This window comes from Salarias fasciatus, chromosome 10 (genome assembly GCF_902148845.1).
Source record: "Salarias fasciatus chromosome 10, fSalaFa1.1, whole genome shotgun sequence".
In the NCBI taxonomy this organism is placed as follows: Eukaryota; Metazoa; Chordata; class Actinopteri; order Blenniiformes; family Blenniidae; genus Salarias; species Salarias fasciatus.
Genome location: NC_043754.1, coordinates 14,173,190 through 14,199,267, shown reverse-complemented (window position 1 = coordinate 14,199,267; position 26,078 = coordinate 14,173,190). Strand labels below are relative to the sequence as shown.

Here is a 26,078-nt window from a genome sequence, read left to right as displayed (position 1 = left end):
AGTACAAAAAACACATGGAGTGTAATTAACACAGTCTTGCACAAAGGCAAGGTTAAACCCATAATTCCAAACCATATAACCAAAAACAAAATAGACATTTTTGAAAAACAGGACATTGTAGAGGAATTTAATAATTACTTTGTGAATATAGGGAAAAATCTATCTCAAAATATCCCAGACGAAAACATAAATAGTGGAATAATACAAAATAATGAACGTAGCATCTTTCTTGAGCCTGTACAAGCAAATGAAATATTCAGTATTGTTCGTAAATTTCCAAATAAAAACTCCAATGACTATACAGACATGAACATGTCACTGATAAAACAAATAATAGATGTCGTGATTGAACCCTTTAAATACATCTGTAACTTGTCATTTACCACAGGAACATTTCCAGAGAGTATGAAAATAGCCAAAGTAATTCCACTTTTCAAAAAAGGAAATAAAAATGATGTCTCCAATTACAGACCTATATCGTTACTTCCTCAGCTCTCAAAAATTTTAGAAAAATTATTTGTGATCAGATTAAATAAATTTATTGTTAAACACAACATTTTAAGTAACAATCAATATGGATTTCGGACTAATCACTCAACCGCCACGGCAATTATGGAACTGGCAGAAGAAATCACAAATGCAATGGACAAGAAACGTTTCTTAGTAAGTGTCTTCGTAGATCTTCAAAAAGCATTTGATACTCTAGATCATGACATATTGCTGTATAAATTATATAAGTACGGTATAAGAGGTGTTGCTCACGAATGGGTCAAAAGCTATTTAAAAGACAGAAAACAATTTGTTCAAATCAACGATATAAAATCTAAAAATGGAAACGTAACTTGTGGGGTTCCTCAAGGATCCGTCCTTGGACCAGTGCTCTTTCTTCTTTATATCAATGACATTGACACTGCTTCCAGCTTATTGAAATGCATCTTGTTTGCGGATGATACTACTTTGTATTATGCTGGAGACAATATAAATGAAGTATTAGAAATTGTAGAAAAAGAGTTTCAGAATGTTATAAAATGGTTCAACGCTAACAAACTATCTTTGAACATCAGTAAGACCAAATATATGATTTTCAGTTACAGAAGGACAGACGTTGACACAACACTGACAGTGGAAGGTATAGAGATTGAGAGAACAAATGAAATTAAGTTTTTAGGTGTATTGCTGGATGAACAACTAACATGGAAATCCCATATAGAGTACGTTAAAACTAAGATTTCTCAAACCATTGCTGTTCTGTACAAATTGAAAGAGTCACTTCACAATAATTCTTTGTTTCTGTTGTACAATTCATTGATTATACCATATCTGACCTACTGCGTTGAAGTCTGGGGAAATGCTTGTAAGACCTACATTGAACCACTCTTCCTCTTACAGAAACGAGCGATTCGTGTGGTGAATGGAAGTGGTTACAGAGACCACACTAACCCAATATTTATAAAATTGAAATCCTTAAAAATGAAAGAATTGGTAGAACTCAACCTTCTTAAAACAATGTATAAAGCTCACCGGAAAAAATTACCATTTAATTTACAGAATAGATTTGCAAAGCGAGACAGTCAATATAGATTAAGAGGCACTGAAGTTTTCAAACGACCAGAATCAAGAACCAAATTGAAAGAAAGATGCATCACAACAAAAGGAATCAATTTATGGAATAAACTTGACAGTGAAATTAAGAGGTCTCAGTCCATTCACATCTTCAAGAAATGTTTAAAAGCACAGTTATTGGGAGGGTACGACTCTGTTTTAAAGAATGGTCAAACTTAGAATGATTGTTTCTTTTGAACATATTTCATTAAGGTTTTTTTTTTTTTGTTTTTTTTTTTGTATTTACACTTGGGAAATGGTTGTATTTGATCTGCAATTATTTGTGAAATGGTCATATTTGTATTTTGATTTAGTGAAATTGTTGTATTGAATTTTGCATTTTTTTTTTTTTTGTGATATGTTAAATCTTGACAAATTGTCATTTATTTTATGTTAATAGGGGCAGACATCATAAGTCTCACTTCTTTCTGTTCCTTTTCATTTCTTTCTTTTAAAAAAAGAATGAAACAAATAAAATCAATCAATCAATCAATCAATCAATTAAACATTGACTTATTGCAACTGTGCATCAGCATTATCCAGAGATGGGCTTCGCTGGCAACAGGACAAGAATCTTCTTTTGAACTGGAAATCAGGTAAGCACACTTTGTTGGATAATTGGGTTTCAGTGCCAGCTGCTACCTTTTCAACAGCATGCGCGACACAAAATCTACAAGTCAAATGTTGCATGCGGGCAGGAGATTACACCTTCTTTCAATTCATTAGTTTGAGAATCAAATACCGTTCAATAGAAGGCTGCGCGAATATAAACATCACACGGATTCGTGCCAAGTGTTCTGATGCATAATGCGTATGATGAAAAATAAAGTAAATATAGTTTGAGATGCATTTGAAGTGGAGGTGTGAACTGAAGTTCTAAAGTTAACTGCACTGTAATGAAAACTTTGCCTATTAATAGATACCTATTATGAATTTTCAATCATATATATATATATATATATATATATATATATATATATATATATATATATATATATATATATATATATATATGAATGAATGAATGAATGAATTTATTTATTTTTCGAACATGTATAAAAAGAAAAAAGATAAAAAGGAAAGTTAATGCAAATCAAAGAAAAAGAAAAAAACAAACAAAAAAAAACAAAACAAAAAAAACAACAACATAGCAGCACAGTTCGAAAAAAGGAGTAGGAAGAAGTAAACACTTTTTAGAGATTCCTACCCCTTTTTAACTATTAACAAGATTTAAAATCATACATCATAGGGCATCACATAATATATGTATACATATACCGTGCAGATATCCCTATAAATACATAATATATACCCACACATACCATATAGTTATCAAACTAACTTGCTGCAGCATGACAGTGTGTGTCTCTATTGGTGAAGACCAACCAACAATCCAATTACAGCAAAAGGTATAGGCTCACTAATTAATCAAAGTTAGATGTTTTTTTTTTTTGTTTTTTGTTTTTTTTTTTTTAAGATTGATGTTTTTTTCACCCTGAGCCCATTAATTAACCTGTCTGCTGAACATGTTTTGGTCCCCACCCCCCGCCCAGCTTGGGGTTGCATTGCTTCTGGACTAGTCTCTCGCCACAAGAGATGGGTGACTTGTCACAATTAGCTTGCACACTGGCTTTTACATATTGGCTAATTTATCCTCCAGGGTTACAATCAAACCTGAACAATCAGTGAAAAATAGATCCAAGATATGCATACACACACACATATTGCCATATAATAAAAATAGATCTCATTGAAAAAAGAAATGAATCAATTTTTTATAAAGTCAATAAAGCAGCACAGAATCTAATTATTAAATAAAAAAAAACGCTCATTGAATCTAAAGTCTTTCATATTCTCTTTGGAGAATAAGGTGAAATTTTTTCATAACATTCAAATTCACTATGAATGGACCAAGTAAAGAGTTTGACTGCTGTGAGAATTACGGTATTTTAGGAGTGTTATTAGTTACGACTCCAACGACTCAGTGGACTCAGCCTGCTTTCCACAGTCTGTGTTCAGAGCTCATCAGAAGGCTGATTATCTGTAGTGAGAGAAATCGGTAACATGATGAGAGCGTGGGACGCTATAGGTGACCTTTTGCTTCATAAAGCCTTGTGACAACAGGAAATTAGACGAGGCCTGATCTGTTCTTAAGTCATTTTCTCTTCATTAGGCCCGATCAGAAATAATAATTAAAACTGTCACTTGATCGGATAAAATCCAAATTTTTTTCTAAATTGACTTGTTTTCTCACATTTTTTTTTTTTTTTTTTTAAATTTCTAAATGGTTTTCTTTGAGTTTTCCTCTTGTAACCCAAATCGTTTTTGACTCAACAGTAAAATGGCGTTATCTGCACGGAGAGTCTTATTTTCTCATTTTCAGCATTTTGAATCTCACTTCAGGAGTTTCCAGAGAGTTCAAATGTTTAAAAAAGATTCAGATGAGAAATTCACTCTTTGATTTCACGAGTCTACTGACATCGTGTATCTTTCTTTCAAAGCTGGTACTTGATAGAGAGGAAGAAAGAAAGTAGCAGGATGAAACTGTTCGAAATGAGAGCTCAAGCACTGACGGATAAAGAATTAAATGAAGCTGGCAGGGAAAAGAACCAGTAAATACAAGATAAGACATCTAAGATTATGAAGATGCTTGGCTGCCATGTAAGTATGATTATAATTCTGCTCAAACCGTTTTCCTTTATAGACAGTAAATGTAATAGGTTCTTTATAGGTGTTTGACAATGACACTAAAAGTAAAACATATTGCATATGAGGCCACATTTTCACAAAATTGTTTACAAAGCAAAACTGAAAACGTTTGTTGCATTTTGGGTGTTCGTTCTCATGACAGCGGTGCGTTGAGCCAATGCATCTTTTTTGAAAACTGCTCTCGTGGTGGAATGCTCTGCCTCTGCGGAAACGGAGGAAAACAACTTCAGCAAATATCTGTTCTTCACATGCGCACATGTCCTGGGACTTGGTAGATTCATCGTTGAGAATCAGCCTGTTTAATCATAATCCAACCTCATCGTCTGCCGATTTGACTGTCTGTGTACTCGCCATCGTTTACAACTATGTTCATAGTTTATTGTTCTCTGCATGTGTGTTCTCAGCACCTACATGAAAATACTAAAACAATGCTTTATTGCTTGAAGCGTTGTGTTAACACAGTCCTAATCATGTCTTACTGTGTGTGCATTCACAATCAGAAACCATATGAAATGAACATGCATGGATCAAACAGTTGACCTGAATGAGTGAAAAAAAAAAAAACTATGTATGCATAGTGAATAATTATAAAGAAATAAATTATGATTGAATTTTAATGCATGTTTCTATAAAATACGAATGCAACAAGACAGGATGAAATTAATAGTTGAATGAGCTGTATAAGCTGGTCAGTATAACTAGCAACAGGAATTGTGTTAAAAAGGGTTGCATCTTGAATTCACTGTTTTCAATACATTGTGTTTTTATGCTGCACGTATGGAAATAGGTGTTTCTTTCCACTTAGTACTTGAAAGTGAAATGTTTTCTTGGTTGTTGGTGAGAATATATTGCGAGCATCTGCCGATCCTAACAGGAAGCCCTTTGCTGTCATTGTGAATGAGGCTGTTTTTCTGCTGCTTACATAAACAACCCAGGACGGATATGACAGATCCCATTAACAACCAGAGATCCCTTAAGTAGTTCCCCACCTCCATCCTCGGAGAAATGCAACTATGGCCCCTTTACATTTTAAATGCTGCAAGAAATGCATAGTGCTTTAGAAATATTTCAATAGCGCGAACCCATAAGTGTGGGCTCTGATTCAATTTTCTGACAATTCAGACAAGGGATTTACTCCGTGCAAGACGTCTCGTTGAAAGCTTTCCGCACGACTTTCAGTTTCAGACTCCCATGACACCCCAAAGAACAAACAGTATTGCCAACATAGCTTTACAATTCACACAAGACACTAAAATTGGAAGATGAGTCGAACAGAGGGGCTATTTTCTTGTTGTTCTTCATGTTTGGGGCCACATAACAGACTGCCGCAGTACTTCCATTTTGTGCTTTGTTTCTCCATGTTTCTCTGCATCTGTCTTAGTCCATGCTGGTGGAGCCTTCCTCTATAGAAAATGTAAAGCCGTCATTGTGAGCGGGGCCGATAATAGCAGCAACAGCGGTCCTTTGATGGAAATAGCAGATTTCAGTCTTGATAGAGAATAAAAGAGAGGCCTCCTGCTGTTTCGCTGTTTCATAACAATGAAAATAGGACAGTAACGCTGCGGCATGCTCAGAAATCATTCTTTCAGGACCTGTTTGCATTGTGGCTGTTTTAAATTCATGTAATGGCTGAGTTCTTGAAACATTTCATGTCAGTCTTCTGCCATCCCTTCACTTTGCCAAAGGCGACTTACTGGTTGGAGCTCATTGTTCATCGTATTTGTGCTGTTATTACCAACACCTGTGAGTTTATAGGGAACACCTGTTTATTTTTGTTGCATGTTTTTATTAATACATATTAATAATTATTGCAGACACTTTGAACAGTTTATGCAAAATGAATTAAATGAGGACATTATTGCATTTGTTTGTGAAGGTTTATATCATTATCTAATAATGAACGGCAAGTCATTAATGTTATCTAATATGATTTTATGCACACATAATTTTTTTTGGAATTGATAATTATATCTGATGTCAGCAGCAAAGTGTCCAAATGAAACATTGTACACAGAGCTAATGAAGGCATTTTGGGAATGTTATTGAAATTTATCTGAAAGAAGCTTTAAATGTCAGAAAGAGCTTCGATTACCCTTGTTTGTTTCTGCTTTTTAAATCGGAAGAACTTTTCCTTCTGATAAGTGTTTCAGCTGTGTTTTCCCCAGTCTATACAGAGTCAGTTTAAGAGCATTTTGGAAAAACAATGTTGGAACATTTTTAAAAATGAGCATTTTTAGTGGCTTCCAGGACTGCAGTCCTGTAAACAGATTTCCAAAACACAAAGAAAGTTGTCTGTAGTCACTTGACAACATTGTTGGGTGAAATGGGGAGTAGTTTTACTAAAACCCAACTGTTTTGGGATTACATTTTTTTGCACATTGACAAATAAAATGTTCAGAAACAAAAACTGAATTGACAATGCAAGTTTTAATGTGACATACATTCCTCATCACATTAAAAAAAAAAACAAAAAACAATCTGCATTGCACATCGCCCTATCATGTGTTCCCTGCTTTATTTGTGTTTCCTTAATCTACTGAACAATGTCACACAGAGCTTTATCAGATCACGTCTGGTGCTTTGGCTTTTGCCATCGCACCAATCTATAGAAGTCATCGATGTGTGGATCGTCAGCCAGTATCTGCTGCTGGGAACTGATAGGAAGCTGATGTGTACGGTACCAGTGTAGAAGTAAGGTGTTCTGCTTGATAGCTTGAAAAAGCAACAGCACTGGTTGCATGTTCTTTTTTTACAATAAGCTCTTTGAGAAGACGTCACAACTTTATATTAAGCTTCGTTTGAAGGCAGCCGTTCATCTTCTCTGTTTCAGTCCGTTTAATTCAAATGCTTTGTCTTTCAGCAATTTCTTCTTTCCTTTACATAAATCTCTAAGATTTATCTTTTAACATCATTTTGAGTTTAGAAATAGCTTTCACAAAGTGATACAAGTAAAATCTCAACAACTAGTTTTAGTCTTTAGAAATAAATCTCAACTTCGGCTCTCGTGTGCCCTGATGGATCAGCACTCTGCTCTCCCAGAATTTATTCACCGCAGTATGCATCCCATTTAGCTGAGGCCCATATCTCCATATAAATAGGCAATAACCAATAATCAAAGCTTGCAGACGTGCCGGGAGTGAGCGATGCAGAGGAAATGGCTGACGTGAGCCTGTTGCCAATGATGAGCTAAGAGAAGGTACTCAGCAATCACCGTCTGTGCAGCGGTGCCACCGCAGCGCTGGCCAGTTGAACGGCTGAGCATCCAGTAACCAAATGGCCTTCAGGAGGAGCCAAGGGAAGCTGGCGAGCTGGCTCCAGCGGATGACTCATCTCGCACAGCTCATAGTTTAATCAGAGAGCATACAAATATGAGGAAAGATGCTGTTGAGGGACGCAAAAGGCATTAACATGCACGTCATTGGTAACATAAGCACGCATGCAGAGCTTGTCGAGGTGATCCACCTCCTCACATTCAGCAAGGCAATTAGTCTGTACTTGATAACAGCGGATTTTATAGTGAAAGGAAAAAATATTCACATTCTGCATCATGAAATAAAAATGTGAAAAGTAACTGCAGACAAACCCTAGGGTTTAAAAATCCCCAACCTGTTTTATATGGAATAGTTATTTTTAGTTTTGAGAACAGAGGAGAAAGATTGATCAGGTCTACAAATCAATCTTGCATTCACAAACAATTTACAATAAATGTATTTTCCCTTCAACATATTTAGACAAGGTTGGTAGATTTATAATATTTAGGGAGTCACTCAACACAACAATTAAACATTGCAGTGCAGTGTTGCAGAGAGCATGCCTGCTGTTGCAATAGCATGCATTCTGTATTTATTTTCCTTTTTATATAAAAAATGGTTTATATGCACGGCTCCTGTCCCGCACTGTGCTCGTCTAGATAAGGCTGCAGTGCAAGACAAATGTTTGAATGGTGCTCATTTTGTCCGTAACTCAGGGGCACAAATGTCTCTCAAAAATGTAAGCACAGACCTTTGTACAGTATATTCCCATTTTTATATCCATGGCTGTGTCAAATACTGATAAAACGCTCTATGCCAGCTTTATTGAAGAGTTGACTCTATTGTGGTGGAAGCACAAAACAAATCTTAATTCAGATTCAGCTTCTATATGTACTACTTGCCAGGTATATATTTGTTTTTGTGGACTTGCTTGGAAGTGTTTCGAACAAAAGATTTTTTCAGGGAAGAACCGAAGCTTAACACACCCAACAAAATCAAGGTGAATAACAAAAGAAAAAAAAAAAGGTTTGCTCTGCAGAAGTGAGCAGGTTTTTCACTTCATTTGTGTCACAGTAAAGTTCCTGCTCATAATGCCATGGAGGTACGTATAAAAATGTACAGACACATATTACAATAAAAAAAGAAATGAAAGAAAAAGATGTTTAAGGTTTCGTCATCTCTTCCACTTGCAGCATTCCTGATTTCAATAAGAGAAAACATGCAGGACACCGGACCTCGAGGACCAGGATTTAGAAGCCCTTATCTAACTGACCGAAATATTGAAATGTCCTTGGGCAAAAGTTTCAATAAAGTTAACTTTGTTCTTGTATTTTGATCAAACTGTGAATATTAAAGTTGGCTGGGACCCATATTTTATTATTCTCTAGTCAGTCGTGACCTTTTGGAATTTGGGAATAGTAGCATTGGAAATCCATCCACCCATCCATCTCAACGCACTTGGGAACCTCACACACACACACACACACACACACACACACACACAGCTTTTCACTTCACCTTTGTAATCCATTTTGATGCTTTAGCTGTGCCCGTGATCACATTCTTTCATTCACTCACACACTAAGGCGATGCCTGCGCACTACTGGGGAAAAAACTTGGAATTCATTGCTTTGCCCAAGGACACATACCCATCAGCCAAAGCTGGGATGGGAAGCTCTACCATCTGATCCACAGACGTCTCAGTCTGCCAGTTGCCTCTTGCCTAATGACAGATAGGCTCCAGCTCACTGCTGCTCAAGGGTGGACTTGTATATAGTGATGGATTGATGGACAAATACCGATGTGTAGAGAAATAATTGTGTTCTGTCAGTCTACACTATACTTTTCTGTGTACCAACCGGTATTTCTCTGTATGATGTTTTTGTCATTAGTGTTTGCTCGCTGGATGCATTTGAAGCCTGCATACTGCATGCATCTGTACATCGCATGAGGTGTCAGCATTTCAATATGTTTGATCAGCCGCTATTTGTTCCCCCCGCAGCTTTGCTTTTCCACTTGGGGAATGGACATGTTAGGGAAACGTGGTCGTGTTTATTTGATGAAACGCTGGCATGTTACATCTGTTATCTGTCATGTTTGTTGGAATAATCAGAAGCTCAGCGTTGGAGAGGGAAAACACAATCCCTCCAATATCATTGCAGACGTCAAAGTACAGCCAGAGGCTGACAGAGCATTTCCAGTGGAATCATTTTCATTGTACTCACTCTTACATTGCATTTCATGTCCATTCTTTCTTCACATGCTGGTAATACCTATGAGCATTGTTGAAGTGAAACTGAAGTGAATAGCACATGTTGTGAGACTTCTTGATGTTTATAGCATGCATGTTGACAGACTGACACTGCTTTTATGCGCATAGTATGTCCAAATCTCTGGCCTGCTGTCTTAGATCAGGTTTAATTTACATTCCAATTCAGTCAAGTTGTCAAGTGTCTAACGTGCATTGTGCGGAACCCTTTGTGAGATAGATTAAATGAAAGCAATTCACTGCTACATGCTCGCGTCGGTGCAGTTATCCATGGTTTTCATAACAATGCGGCCAAGCTGTATTGTAACACTATCCCTAGCTGTAATGTTTCCCATGGTTCATTCAATAAAAATCTGCCTTTTTTTTTTTTTTTTTAAATAATCCATGCATTTTGAACAATGTAGGGTTTTCCAGAATAAATATTCATCTCATGAAAATTTCTAAGGTCCTGTTTGCATGTTTCAAGTGAAAACACATTTCGGCTTCAGTAAATTTTTCCGTTTACACTGCAATGTTTTGAAAACCGTACCCATTTACACAGAAGCATTGAAAGGATGTACGCAGGTCACGTTTAATAACTACTCCAGTGACTTTATTTAGTGTTTGTACTTTTAATTTCCTTGTCTTGTATTTCTTTTTATATGTTCTGCTCATTTTGATTTTCAGATTCATCTTCAGCTATTTCTACTGAGCACAACTCACTCCATATACACCATATGTTCCCTGTCATGTTTATAGATTTCCACACTTGGTTGTTGGGAAATGTTTGGGTTCGTCTCTCTTCAGATCTATGGCAAAAGTCAGAAGATCCTCTGCCAGCTACAAGAACGTAGTATTTTCCACCTCATCAAACTTCAGGTGGTGGTTTGCCAGAGCCGATCCCAGCTGACTGTGGGTGAAGGCAGGATGCACCCTGCTGCAGCGGGTGCCAGTCTGTCAGAGGACAAACACACAGACATGCCCACACACTCACATTCACACATAAGAACAATTTTTAGTCACTATTTAGCCTAAATTGCGTGTTTTACGTTTGTGTAGGGAAACTAGAGTACCGCATCAAACTTGACAGAGACTACTGCTGATGTGCATCACAAACCTGCTTACTGTCAAGGTTTCAGTTTCTTTTCGGGCATCACGGAGCTACAAAATATGAAACTGCAAACTGTAAATGCTTTTGAGCGTAATGTGCTTACGCATGTTCTTTTTGTGCCATCCCTCAAAAAACAAAAAAACCCTTCTGTGTTGTGATCGTGGGTGTATGTTCCCAAACATCCACTTGTGTTTTCTACTGGCTCTTATTTATTTTTTTAAATTTATTTTTGCCCCATTTAAAAACCGTCTAAAATTGAATCAATCAGAGAAACACAATGCCCAACTTACTGAAACGTAGCCTTGGCAGAGTAAAATGATGTTTTAAATGAATTTGCTGGTGTTTTCACTGCTGGGATTACAGCAATCTGGAGGATTAAGGACAGACGGGAATGCACGTGTTTATAAAGTCTACATTTGTGCACCCTTCTCGTCAAGTGAATTTGTTGAGATATTATTGTTAATTAATAACCTTCAAATGGTTTGTTGGATTTTTTTTTTTAAAGGTTTCTTTTAAACTGCAGCTGAAGAGTAACTAACCAGTTGCAAATTCCACAAAATGAGTGTGTTCCTGTGTGTTAAAGTAACTAATGTCTCTTTTTATGCTGCTAAATGTTGTGTAAGCGACGCTATTCTGGACATCTCAAGACGTGCAATTTAGAGCTAATGTGGCTAATGTGCCGTTCTCTTTGGCCTTGATAGACAGACAGCGCAGTCTGTTAGGTTTTTTTTTTTTTTTTTTTTCTTTTCCCTCCACTTGTCTTTCCAATGCACACTGGCAAATTAACACATAATTATACAACATTTGTGCACAGCTAGGGCACCCTGTGGGATCCACCTGGCATGGCGTAAGCTACACAGCGTCTCTCTTCCTCTGCACATGCTACTCACAGGAAGTGGGGGTCATATTGAACGATGACCGCATCCCTTTCATGCTTTGTGTGTGTGTGTTTTTTTTCTTTTCACTGTATGCTGTACACAAGTAGTGGAGGCATCACCAATATCTATTTTTGTATGCAGCACCGATGACGGGGGTTTGGGAAGTGATGTGGATTTTTCCATCCATGCTGTTTTTTGGTTACTTTTAGACTTGTGCCTGGCAGTATTTTGTAAATGTTATTAGTGTTTGTGTTGAAATGGGTTTTATGTGAGCATATGGGTGTGGTGCATCATCATCTGACCATGTGGATGCTCATTACAATCCCTCCGAAATCGCACTATGAATGTCATAAAGCAGAATGTAGATGCAATCAAACACCCCAGATCGTTTACTGTGTCCCTTCGGACCCATTGTCGGTCTGTAATGATGCTTAATAAACGTTGAAAGACTTTTTAACCCTCTATGGGGAGCTCAGGCTTTATTTGGTCTCTTCCAAACTAAATTAAATTGATAATTATTATCACTTCAGTTGTGACTCAGGTTCATAGAATTGATTAAATTGTTAGTTTAAACCTTTCACTGCTTGAAAACTGTTGTCTAATCATTGCTTTTGTGCTTTAACATATGGGTAATATGTATCTGCTGAATGAATGTGTTTTAAATATACACAAGCTTGAACTTTCACTACTATTACTGTTATAAGAAAATAAAATCCCACTGAACCACCATTCTAAAGTATTTTTTTCTTTAGAGCTCACCTTACAGATTGTATAGCTATTCTATTATGCAATAATATTTAATTAGTTATGTCTTAACAACAGCTTTATCACCTCATGTTTTTCATGTAGTTATTGAGCAAAAAAACATATTTAGAGGTCTGCAAACATTGAATTCAAAACATGTCACCATGCATCACGACTGAAGCTGAAGACACAAATGAAAGCAGCAAGCTAAATATGTAAAAATATCACTCGTGTACAATCAGGCTTTGATGCACCTTTTAATGCGCACTGATGAAGCGCGATGAGGCAAATGAGAGTGTGAAGTGACATTTGATGAAAAAAACACATGCTGTATCTCTTTGTAGCTTTTCTCTTCCTTTTTTTTGTTGTTGTTGTTTCTATTTAAACGATGCGCTTCCATTGCTATCAATTAGTGTTTGTTCAAAGCTGTTTTTTTGACCTCTCAAGAGGCTACAGGGAGGAGAGATAATGTGAGAGTGACAATATTTCAGTATGCGGTAAAAATCATTGAGACAGTTTGCATTGGTGAAACATTGCAAGCTATCATGAATCAAAGTGTATTCTGACGACAATGTTTATGAGGTTGACTTGTAGCGAGGACAAACCAAGAATGAGGGAAAGCAGCTGAACTGCAACATTTTACTGTAAGCATCCAAATGGAAGTTGGCTTGGTGATTGATTTCCATTGTAAAATCAGTTGTTCAAGTGTTTCATACATATTCTGAAGAGGCATTTCAGTGCAACCGAAGCATCACAGTTGCCTTGACATGTTTCAGGCAGAAGCTCGTCACGTATCCATGCAAACCTGTGTTCCTAGTGTACACTGGAAGGGCAAACAATACAGCTGAGTTTGCTGGTCTTAAAGAAATTCTTTGACTGAATGTAATTCCCGTGCCTTTGTGTAATTGGCCCCACTTGGCTTCCCGACCCTGAAAATGTAGGTTCAGTCTCAAGAATAATTAGTTCAGCCTTTACAGAAAGCGAGATGTATAAGATACGAACATTTTTAAGCTTCTTATTCCTTGACAGTTTTCCAAAAATAGCATGAAGGCCACTGAATTTGAGCAGAATGTAAATTGCTGTGTGTCAGTTACATCCTTTGCATCACTCATCAGAAAATGTTTTGCAATTTTTTTTTCTACATGCTTATTTCTCCCCTCTGCTTCATCAGAAACGACCTATTTACATAAACTGTGAGCAACAATCCTTCGCGCATGGATGGCAGCACATACTGCATATAAAACTGAAAATGCAGTCGCGTTTATGATTGTACCATAAATGTTTAACATCAAAGGACATGCAATTAATATGCATGATCAGGACAGCAAAGGAGGTCCGATATTTCATGGAACGTGAAAAAGACCATTATGTATGTGTTTTGTATCCGGATTCATACATGTATTTTTGTCCGGTCATCCTTCTGGCGCTTTGTTGATAAGTAGACATTTTGCTTCGGCCACAGTAATATATTCATAATATGATATATTAAATTGTTCATTTATCTTGTATAAACATGTGTTTTGCTCAGCTTACGTAAAAGTTTTCTTCAATTGAACAGGCTACATTACCCTTATTGAAATGTATATCGACACTGAAAACCACAAGAAGCCTCCTTTCATCCTCTGTTGAGGATTCCTCTGCCGTCCTTAACCGAGAACTGCACGAGGAGGAGATGAGAGGCGAAGTGACGAGCAGGGAATTTCAAATAACTGACAGGCAGCATGGCTTCAACCCCGCCTCATGATGTGACAGAAGGAACATATAACTTGGTATTGTTAGTATGTGAGAGTGCCATGTTAGAGGGGCGTCTGTGGTGATGACGACAGTTTCGATTTCCCTCATGGAAAATGTCTTCTTTAGAGCCACACTCACACCGTGAAATGTTTTTGTTTTTGTTCATGAAGGTTCAGATTCATGCTCACAGAATGTGTTCCCCGCTATTTTTAACTGTGATTGTAGTGCTTGAGATATTTGTTCTTTATTTCATTCGCTTGGGCCCAGAATACATGACAATGTTATAGTGCAAACGAACGATGTAGTTTTTATGTTGGGTCGCTAGTGGATGCTGTTTTTTGGGAAGATGGCCGAGTTGGATTGTTATTACGGTGACCCTCAACTCTGACACTGCCAAATCCCAGGAGAATATGGGCTGGGAGCCATGACACTCTGGAGGCTGCCATTGCCGTCCACCTACATAAACATGTGCAGTAGAACCATTTACTGCGGCTGCCGTGCACTCGCCCAGCAGCAGTGTTTTCAAAACAGAGCTGGAGTGTTTCCGACAAGTTCCCCTTTCGGAGCCATTTTAAAAAGCGTCATTTTTATTTTCTCCAAGCTGCTGTCGTATGATCAAAACGCAACAACGTTTTGCCATTTTCATTCAAGTTTTATGTACAGAAATTAAAACGAACTGGAACAAAGTGGATTCTGAACTGGAATCCACTCCGAGATCAGGGGTGTCAGTTCAATTCAAGGGCCACATGCTGCCCAATCTAATTCAAGCTGGATCAGACCTGTAAAATAAGCATTTCTTTGAATTTATTGCACTTTTCAACATGCATTTTTTCCCCCCTGCACTGACAACACTGATCTTTCTGCTTTGAGCTTTGATACCATCAGCTTTGGGTCTCACTTAATGTTACTCTTAATGAAACTGTGCTGCCCCCAAAGGACCAATTAAGAACAGCAACTTTTTAATTGGAAAATTTCAGCGCACGTCTTCTTGATTTTTACACTTTGCAAGGTCATTCTTCGGGATGAAATAAACCCTCTTGTGGGTCGGTTTTGGCACCAGGCCACATCTTCGACACCCCTGTGTTAGGCCTTTTATGCTGTCTAGAAAATTCAAACATGGCCAGAAAGCTAATGGAGAGCTTTGTGTCCATACAGTTCTCATTACAGTCGCCCTCTGGATTTCCTCAGTATCAAAGTCCAATCACAGAAGAGTCACCAGTACATCACACGCTTGAAACATGAGCTCCTCAGTGATGTTAAACAACGGCCAGATATTGAAAGTTATCATTGCGTCTGTTGAAAAATTTCTATGTTCGTCAAAACACAAGTAAATCTCATCAATCTGAATGTAAAGCGGTTTATTAAAAATTTGTTTATTTGAGAAAAACATATTATAATCTTAAAATGTAGGGATTGTATATCTTGCGCTGGAAGGAAGAACACAATTATTTTAAAAGAGAGTATTGTCAGCTCATGACATGTTTAGGTAAATCAGTCATTTTATGGATTTTTTTTCCAATGGACAGACAGTTTCAACCATCACACATCATTCATCTAATGTTACAAATCATCAATAACTCTTTGAGTTTATTCTTTTGTATATTGCCTTTGATCGATACAGACCTGATATTTAGACATTTATAGCTTCATATTGCTATGTTGAAGTGTTATTAGATAAATGAGTTTTGCTCTCAGGCATTTTGTATGAGTGTACGTTTGATGCGATTTACATCAAATCAGTAGAAGCTTTTACATTACTGCTAAATGACACTCATGTCTGTTCATATTATTTCCTTTGGGAATGGCGTTTAGCTCTGATGCCTCACGGCAAGAATTCTCCAGTTGGAACCCTTTCCTTACAGGTTTTCCTTATTCTACACTTGCGTGCATGAGTTTTGTCTGTTGATTTCCTCCCAAACTTAAAATAATATTCATTAGATACGAATTTGATGATGACTTTAAATTGCCCCTGGATGTGAATGTGAGTGTGTGTGTGTTGCTGTCTCTCTGTGTTTGCTCTGTGATGGAGTGGTGACCTGACCATGTTGTATCCTGCCTTGGAAAATAGTAAGCTGGGATCTTGCCCAGGAAATCCCGTCCCGAAGTTAAATAAAGCCTTAAAGAAGCTGGCTTCATAGTCAGAGTCGTTCTTTAATAACTTTGCGAGATCTCTGAGTTTTCTGTTCTTTTCTTCCAGGTATCCCTGCTTTTTCCCCACGGTCCACACACATTTATATTTAGGCTAATTGGTGATTCTGATCTGGCTAGAAGTGTGAATGTGCTAATTGTCTGTCTTTCTGTTTTATGATAGTGTTGATAAATCCAGTCTGTTCCCTGACTTTAGCCCCACGCCAGCTGGGATACGCTCCAGTCCTTTTTCAGAAGCTTGATATACTATAAATCTAGTTAATATAAAGCTTCCCTTTGACGAATCATTCACCGAACAAATAAATATCCTTGCGTTAATCTGTATTCTATAATATTGTGTTACAGTGCATTTTATGAGTTTATGAATCATCTCTGGCACATTTTAAGAATAACTTTGATGATGGGATGTCTTTCATCCACCAATCTGTCATGGCACTTGTTTTCAAAATGATCCATCATGACTAATGTCACCCCCACTGTGCACATGGATAATCTATTTCTTTTAATCCGGGCCGTTTTTCAGACATCACTGAGTGCGTATGCATGCACATGCATGTAATATATTAATATATTAAAAAGAAATAAGTGTTCTTTGTCGTCACTGTAGGAACTCATGGATTTATGGATGCTGCTTTGCTTCTGAAATTCTTTCTGAACTTTGCTGCAAAACAGTACTTTAATTGAAGTATCTGTGCTGAAAGACCATTTCAAATAAATTCTGGAATATGTAATGACAATCTTGCATTCCCCTCTTCATTCTCTGCATTTATTTTTAAGAATCATCACCAAATTTTGTGAGTACACAATATTCAATTCTGAATGTTTTGTCCGAAACATGCTCATGAAACATTCAAAATAGCAAATTTCATTTAATTTTCAGTCCTCAGTCTTGAGATGTAATTCCTTTTTCACTCACAATACCTGCATGCGTTTTCACTTTGATGCATCCTTTGATTTTCTATTCTCCTCCTCCGGTATTTACTGAATTCAATCAAACCGCCACGAAAAAGGGTTGACAATCAATCACATCTTTGCAGTGCATTCTTCAATGCACACATCACTACTCACATCAGTCGCTGTGTGAATATTCGACGAGTGTGCCCTTTGTGAATACCGACTTTCTTGGAAAAGCCATTGAAGCTCCGTGCACAAGAAAAAGTGTCACTTTTTCTTCCAACCTACATACTGGATCCGCGCTGCATGCTTGCGAGATGCGCGGCACAGCATGTGGCCAATGCTCGAGATGGGAAACTTGAGAAAATCTATTTAAAAAAAAAAAAATAGTGCTGCAAGGAGGCTGGAAGGGAGAGATGGAGGAAAAAAAATGGGTTAGCAAAATTAATACCCGAGAAAAAGAAATGGCGACAGACAGCGAAGCTCAAATCTGGGAAAATTGGATTGAAGAAAAAGGCAAGCAAGAATGATGAGTTAAATGTCCGCAATTAGGTAACTGGTCATTGTAACCCAAGAGTCTAAATACTGGTTGGGAGTCATTAATATTTCTCTAGAAGTATTATTTATTGATGAATCGATATGTTAAAATGAACTGAAAATATCTCTCGGGATATTATGTTCACAACAACAAAGACAAAAAGGAATTTCTTGGATGAATTCACTTTTTTCTGAACTTGAATATTGCACAGTTCAACAACAAAAGATCAACATTGGCTTCTTGTCGGTACACTGTTGATATGGAGGATGTATGTTTAGGTTTTTTCTTTCAGTCGAATCTACAATGTTAACAGTGGCATCTTGCGACACAAAAAGTGTCAAAAACACACACAGGAACGACCAGAAACAGTAAGGAAAGATGGAAACACACAGAGAGACACATGCACACACCCACGCGCAAAAACAAACCCATTATTAAACGTTCCGCTGTGTTCCTGACTTGAATTCAGCTTGTGGTCTTCTCTAAGCCCAAACCAGGACTTTACACTCCTTCCTACCACCGACTCAACAAATCTCAGCACTGCATTCTGTGGCTGAGGTGAAATCATGTGTGTTTGTTACCTAATGAAGTGATAATTTATCTCTGCGTCAAAGAATCGGGGTCATCTTCTCACGAGAGAACAAGAAGTTACGGCCCGAACGCACTGGACGCGGAAGCGCCGCGCGCGGTAGCGCCGCGCACTGCGCTTCTGATCGCCTCCCATGTTAACCTATCTAACCGGCCACACCGAACGCGCAGTGGAGCGCCGCGCGCGCCGCGGCTCGCGCTCTGCAGCGCGCCCGCTCCGCTTCGTTCTATTTTTCACGCGAGCCGCGAGCGCCGGGAGCGCCATGTGTCAAGTTGGATCAAGCAGATCGGACCAGACAGGAAGTCGGAAACAGAAAAGGCAAGAGAATCCGGTCAATTTTCAAAATATAACAAATTAAATAACGATTAGTTACGGACGGTGTTGCTCGTCCGTCTATAATTTGTCACTTGGGTCTAATCACAAGACAGATGGACACACAAACAGACATACGCATGTACGCACCCAAACACACACACACACACACACACACACACACACACACACACACACACACACACACACACACACACACACAGCGACAGACATTCACGTGATGCAGAAAAAAAGAGGACAGGAGGAGAAAAAGTCTCTCCACAGGTCACCAAAACACACACATCCATACTGGCAGAGCGAGACAGAGGGAACAGGGAACAAACGTGAAAACCGAGAGCTGACGGATCGGCTGCACTCGGCTGGCTCAGCCGAGTGCAGCCGATGTGTGACCAGCGCGGAGAGCGCAGGCGCCTCCAGTGCGAACAGCCAGGCGCCGGCGCGGAGACGCGCGCGGCGCGCGCGGCGCCTCCGCTACGCTTCCGCGTCCAGTGCGTTCCCGGCGTTACAGTACACAGTGTAATCTGCTCACCTAGTGCCTGTTTGAGCTAGGTTGATTTCCTCGACAAGCGAGCCAGCGGCAACACACACACACACACACACACACACACACACACACACACAGTTAGTACACACAATTACAAGGGTGCATGCGTTGGGACTGGCTGACAGTATCTTCACTCTAATCAGAATCTTAATTAGTCTGCTAGCAGCGTCCCATTAACATATATTCCTCCTAATTAGCGAGGGACACACACATACAGGGGTAGCGAGGAAGACACGGAGAAATGAAAGATGTTTCTTGAAGTTTCATAAGATGAAAAAAAAAAAAAATAAAATAAACGAGCAAAGCCGAGTAGCAGAAGTGAACCTTTAATCTGTCAACCTTTCAGAAACAGTCCAGCTGAGCTCCAAAGCTTTTTGGAAGAAGAGACGTCGCAGACCGATATGGAAAGATATTAAATCTGACCAGAATAGCAGCGAGTTCTTTTCATGAGTCTGTGAACATGGCATTCAGACATGAGGTGTGGCTGGACATTTTCTTTGAAAAGGATATTCAATGAAGCTGAGAAAAGAAGGGAAATGTGAGGTCAGAAGTTTTAACCAAATGGAAAAAAATAGAAGGTCATATTTTATATTCAATAGAACATGTAAATTCACAATCGCCAAACATGCACAAATCAAATATGACTGACAAATGATCTGGGTGTGTCTTATAAAAGAGAAGAAATCCACTCTCATTTTAGTCATTTCAGTGGAAAAATCCACCAACAATCAGCTGGAAATGGCAGAAATAAGCCCTGCACATTAATAATAATTCCATCATTTTTTACTTTAACCAAAGTAGTTTTTTTTTTTTAATTATTATTATTTAATCAGGCACTGCACAACGGCATGTTTAAAAATGACAGGACACCTGAGGACAAAGTGCAGTTTTTCAGTAGAGCAGGCCCAATAGCGGGAGAAACCCCTTTAAATGATGAAATACATGCTTTCTCTGCAATTCTCAGTGATCACACCTCTTCTTTGTTGTTGAGTGATCTGATGTGTTTTATTGAGTCGTACCAGTCCAGTCCAAAGCAGAAATCAGAGGAACTGAATCATGTGTCATTGCTCAATATGATGCAAGTCAATAGTTGTCAAGTGAAAAATTGATTGCAGTGACTTTCACCTCGGCACAGTTCAAGTGAGTCTGTCAGCGCAAAAGGGTGTGTGATGGGACAGATGATTCTCATCTGACACTAAAGGCCTTTCTGCTGCTAACCAGCTGGTTGTGCTCCAGTTTCGTTTGTCCCTTCAAGCTAACTTCCTAGAGATTTGAGGAGTTAAACTCAATTCAATGAAGAGGAAATCAGACTTGTAGATGAGTGAACACACACACATTTCCGGTGTTGCGTCTATTTTTTTAATTAATTCAGATGCATTTTTATTACAAAGTCATGTCTTTATGTCACAAATACCATTTAACGGTGAGTCACCCTTCACCGTAATGCTGCTATGATATCTTGGCTGTACAAACCCCGCTTCCCTTTGTCAGTTCAAGCAGAAAATGAACACTGTGGGTGATCACCAGAAAGGCTGCTGTGGGTGAAGGATGAAAAGCAACATTATGCATTAGACTCTAATGTCTTTGTTGTGATGCCAGGCCTACCCACAATTCTGTGTCATGACTCATGTCCTCCTATCCAGAGCCACCAGAGCTCTATTTCTATACCGCCGTGGCTCCGTTTCAGATCTCGGCTTTGCAGTCGGTGGGTTAGAAAACGGCAATGCAAAGAGATCAGCGTTGCCATGGGATACAGGTTTTCTCTTCATCTATCGGGCTCACACTCTGTAACAAGCAAAAACATATTTGATAAGCGTTGTCCTACAGGTATAGGTGTAACAACAGCAATGAGCAATGTGCCCTGCCACATCAATACATGAGATATTAGACTGTTGACCTTGGAGGTCAGTGTTGGAACCTTTCACTGATGCATGTAAAAAATAAGAAAAGAGCAAAACGCCTGTCGAAAGCTGAGACAGATTATAATATATATATATATATATATATATATATATATATATATATATATATATATATATATATATATATATATATATATATGTATATAGTTTGCAAACTATTGACAAAGTTTTAATAAAGTGAGAAAGAGTGTGTGATAAGTCATTCATTTTTGGTTAAATAATTAAAAAAGTCATTTCTAATAGAGACTTCATATCCTTTCAGCTTCTTTAGACCTTGATGCTAGAATATTCCTAATATGTGAAGTGAATCAGGATGCGCGACTAAGTTAATGAAAGTTCTATGAAAATCTGTCAAATATTCTTCTTCAAATGTCAATCAATATTTTGCCTGAAGCCACACCGCTCCTTTGGCATCATATTAATGTCAAACACTTTTCTCTATAACTTACGATGTTAATTACCATTTGCAGAACACCAAGGAGTGCAGGTAGTTTCAGTAATTTCAAGTGATGACTATTTGAATTTTGAACTCTAAATTATCACTGATTTATAGGGGTACTTGAATGACTTTCTTTCAGATTTGGATAAATGTCTGGTGCACAAATGATTGAAGACTTAAAATCCATGAACGACATTCAATCCTCTCACCCCATCTGCCTGAAATTTATTTTTTTACCAGACTTGGATTGCAGAGGTTCAGTTTCCCGTAACTAAAATCAAACTCACGTGTGTTCAAGTTTGGCTTCAGTAAATATTTGCATTGAAGTTCATGTTTTATTTTCGGAAACTTCATGTTCTGGATCTGTCAATGTTTTCACTCCAACTGGCATTTTTAGGGCTAATGACTAACCGGCATCTGTGATTCACCAAAATAAACGCTTGTGGGCTCGGACACATGCACAGACATACAAGAGTGAGGGTATTGTCTAGCAGAGAGACACTCTGTGGTGACATTTAGATTTTCAAGATCCTCCAAATTTTGAAGCTGGATTTGCAAAATATCCCATTATTGAAACATCAGATCAGCATTATTGGAGGGTGATAAGAGTCTTCTCTATGGCCCCTGTGCTCTGTGTTCCTGCTCTGCCATGATTATCGCCCCCATGTTGTCTATTAGTCCAGTGCTCTCTAGTCTATCTCAGGTCTTCTTGAGAAAACCGACTTCCTTTAAGTGGTTATATGTTGCCATAAATGTGTGTTTGTCAAGTGTTGTGAGGGTTTCAAACTGGTTTCAAATCAACTCAAGCATCCAATCAGAGCCAAACAGAAACACAAATAAATAGATAAATAAATATCCAGTCCCAAAAAAGCCACAAGCAACACACAGATTTAGAACAGTATACAATATTTATTGACAAGGTAATAATTTCCATTGGTTTTTCATAATAAAGACAGACACTGACTTTTACTGGGCTTATCATTGAGAGGGGTTTCTGGGAATGTTCCTGTGAGTGGCACATACAAGGATTTCTCAAGGTGGAGGGTGTTAAGTGGGTAAGAAGGATTGATGCTGCTCGGAGTGAAGTCCAGGGCAGCGGGAGGCTAAGGCTTCTTCTGTGAGTGTGTGCAAACATACACTGTCACCAAGATGTGTCATTTAGGCTTTTAGGATGATGTCTGTCTGTCCGTACTCTCCAGAGAAGATTCTGCTGAAAATCTTCCATTTCCAAAACCGTCCACTTTCCACAAAAAAAAAACAAAAATCTAATTATTTTTATTCAAATACAAATAAACGATTTCATTAGCATACGTACCGTTTCCAACGCAATCATTGTGTACATTATAAATATGAAAACTGCTAAAACTGGATTTACAAGGCTTTGCCAAACAACAGTGTTCTAAGGTTGTTGTTTTTTTTGTTTGTTTGTTTTATACATCGGAATATATAAGTATAAAAATATATGAAAAAAAAAAAAACAACTGAAAAAAGCATCGTGGAATACAAACACATTTCCAAAATGTAGAATTTATGAAGCAGAACTGTCTTGTCATTTGCCAGAGTATCGTGGAAACACACACAACTATCTGGCCAACATACATCAATTAAACACTCTTTCACGCACGCAGTACCGCATACACACACACACTACATGCAGTGTCGTTTTGAAAAGATTTGAAATCTGCGAGTTTGAGATATGTCTATGGCTTTGTTGGATTTAGTTCTCAAATTAAATCCTAAAACATTTCAGGTGATGAAATCCTGCCTGTTTGTACTGTAGATGTGTATTCGGTGGTGTGGCGTGGGCTTCGTGGCCAACAGAAAACGAAGAAAATAGAGAAACAACATCTATCACAAGCTCTTTAAGCTACTTTTCCTCAAGTACAATTATTGAGTCTGAAGTTTGTGGTTGAAGTGCTGTTGGTTGTGTGAACTGTGCTGACCTGAGATGAGTAGATTTTGGGCCTGATATAAAGGCATCACATGCTTCTCTACTTGACCCCGTGTGTGTGTATGTGTGTGTGTGTGTGTGTGTGTGTGTGTGTGTGTGTGTGTGTGTGTGTCTCTGTCTGTGTGTGTGTATCTGTGTGCCTGTGCCTGTGTGCATGTGTTAAAAAAGGTGGTTACATTAAGCTGTATTAAACTAATCATTGGTACAAGAAATTGTTAAACTTTTGTTGACACGTCACAGCAAATACATGCTGCAAAAGAATATCAACTACATTCATGTATACGTGTTTACATTTTGGCAAAATAAACTAAATGAAAACAAAAAAAACCCAAAGACCTTTTCTTTGATCAACAGAGCAAAAACAAACAATTCCAGTGACATTGCAAAATAGACTATTTACATTGTTTCACATCAGGCTTTGCATTCTCATAAACTCACTGAATAAACCATATTGAAAATGTCATATTGTCTTTTCTGGAGACATAGTATATATTTATTTACATGGATATTTACCAATTTATGATTAATATTAAGATATCGGGTATATACACACTGAAGTATGTTTGAGTACATTTTTCTCAAATCTGGGTTCAAGTCATTGTCATCCATTAAAGAAACGAATGATGGAATTCCTTAATATGTTGAACCGCACTTACACAAAATAAGTTTAAAAGGAACATTTTACAAAAAAATAAATCTGTGGAATAATCACCAAAATTATCAAGTTCACTTAGTTGGTGCATTATTTTTTTTAAATTCACAATAAATACAGTGTTAAATGACTAATTTGGATGTAATAAATAACAGTGACACAAGATTCAAACTATACTGTTGTTTGCTGTGCTCAAGATCTGGGGCAGTGCTTATTGTAACTGTCATTCTTTAAACAAACATAAGTCATATAAAGCTGCTTTGTTCTATATCATCAATATCTGTAAAGTGACAGACACCTTTTTTAAAGTTGGTCCATACAGAATGTGTGTTTGCTCGCGAGGGTCCAGTAAACACGAACAGCACAAGAAGTGAAAAAAGGGGAAAGTGATTTAAAAAGATCATGTGAGGAAGCTTCTACTGTACAGAGCATGCAGCAAGTCATAACTGTATGTAGCTAAATTTGAAATGAACAGTATGATATCAGTGTTGGAGTTTCACTCATACCGACACAGTTAAAATAGACGATCAGAAGAAATGCACTGTGTGTCAGTCAAAGGAGCTCGATCTTTGATTTCTGTAAGGTCTTTAGTGTAAATTCCTTGAGTTGTATAAAGTTTTCTGTTTTTTTATTATTTCTATTTGTACCTTAATCATTCATCCCATATATTTTATGGGTGAAAATTCCCATCAGATCGTCATATTATCTTTTCTTTTCCTTTTTTTTCTTTTTGACATTTCGTCTTTGTGTCCCATCCATGTGGGGAGGGATCTGACACTGATTAGTCGCAGCCCTAAGTTTATTTCAGAATCCAACCTCGTAACAGAAACAAAATGTGAGAATATCACCCATGTTCCTCTGAAGACTCGCTCCAAAAGCACCAGGTATCACAGGAACTACTGTAGAGCCTCTATGGCTTTTAGGGAACTCTGTGTGCAAAAACTACTTAGAAAATCTTTTATGTTACCATAATGTCAAAAGCACAGCATTAATCATAAATATGTTTTTTTTTTTTTTTGATTCCTGACTAGGTCATTTTCAAATCAACCTTTTTTTTTCTTTCTCTTTTTTTGAAACGTGTAAACAATAAAGAGCTACAAAAATCTGACTTGGGAGGCAGATACAGTATAAATCCATCCATCTTCTATACCGCTTAATCCTGTACAGGGTCATCATGGAGTAAAGGAGCCAATCCCAGCTTACTGTGGGCAAGGAAAAAAAAGAAATCACCAAAAACAAATGCTCAAACCATCATGACAATATCTGATGTTTTTGTGCTTCTGTGCTTTGTGTTCTCAGTGTGGCTTGTTGGGGTCCCAACTTTGTTCTTTACACTATGAAAAACAAACAAACAAAAAATAAAGAAATAAAAATAAAACTGATAAAGTGCCTATCAAAGATTTCTGATTAAGGTGAGTCAGTAAATATTGGTTTCACAAAGTTGCAAAAGAGAGCTAGAAAGGGAATTTATTTTGAATGGTATATAATCATTATTAAATACTGTACATAAGATACTTTTACATAGATTTTTGTTCAAAGACTAAGATACTTAATTGAGATAATGTTTTCACTCAAAGAGAATAATAGGGACTTTTTACACAAGTTGTCAGTTCCTTTTTGGGATTTTTTTGAGCAGTTTTATAAATAGAAAATATAGCTAAATATATTAAAATACTGACAGTACAGGTTGGCTGTAAACCTTACACAAGAGGATTTATTATGCCAGATGAGTCGAACCAATTCTTTTTTTTTTTTGTCTCAAACTGTAGATATCATCTTGTATAACTCTTT

At 37.7% G+C, this 26,078-nt stretch overlaps 1 long non-coding RNA gene across 1 annotated transcript; it reads right to left on the bottom strand.

The window, feature by feature from the left end:
* Nucleotides 1-9,121: 9,121 nt before the first annotated feature.
* LOC115395464 (uncharacterized) lies at nucleotides 9,122-23,708 on the bottom strand. Its single transcript, XR_003932276.1, has 3 exons — nucleotides 23,323-23,708; nucleotides 22,096-22,101; nucleotides 9,122-9,135 (listed from the first exon to the last, which is right to left on the bottom strand). It is a non-coding gene; the product is annotated as an uncharacterized LOC115395464 (long non-coding RNA).
* Nucleotides 23,709-26,078: the final 2,370 nt, after the last annotated feature.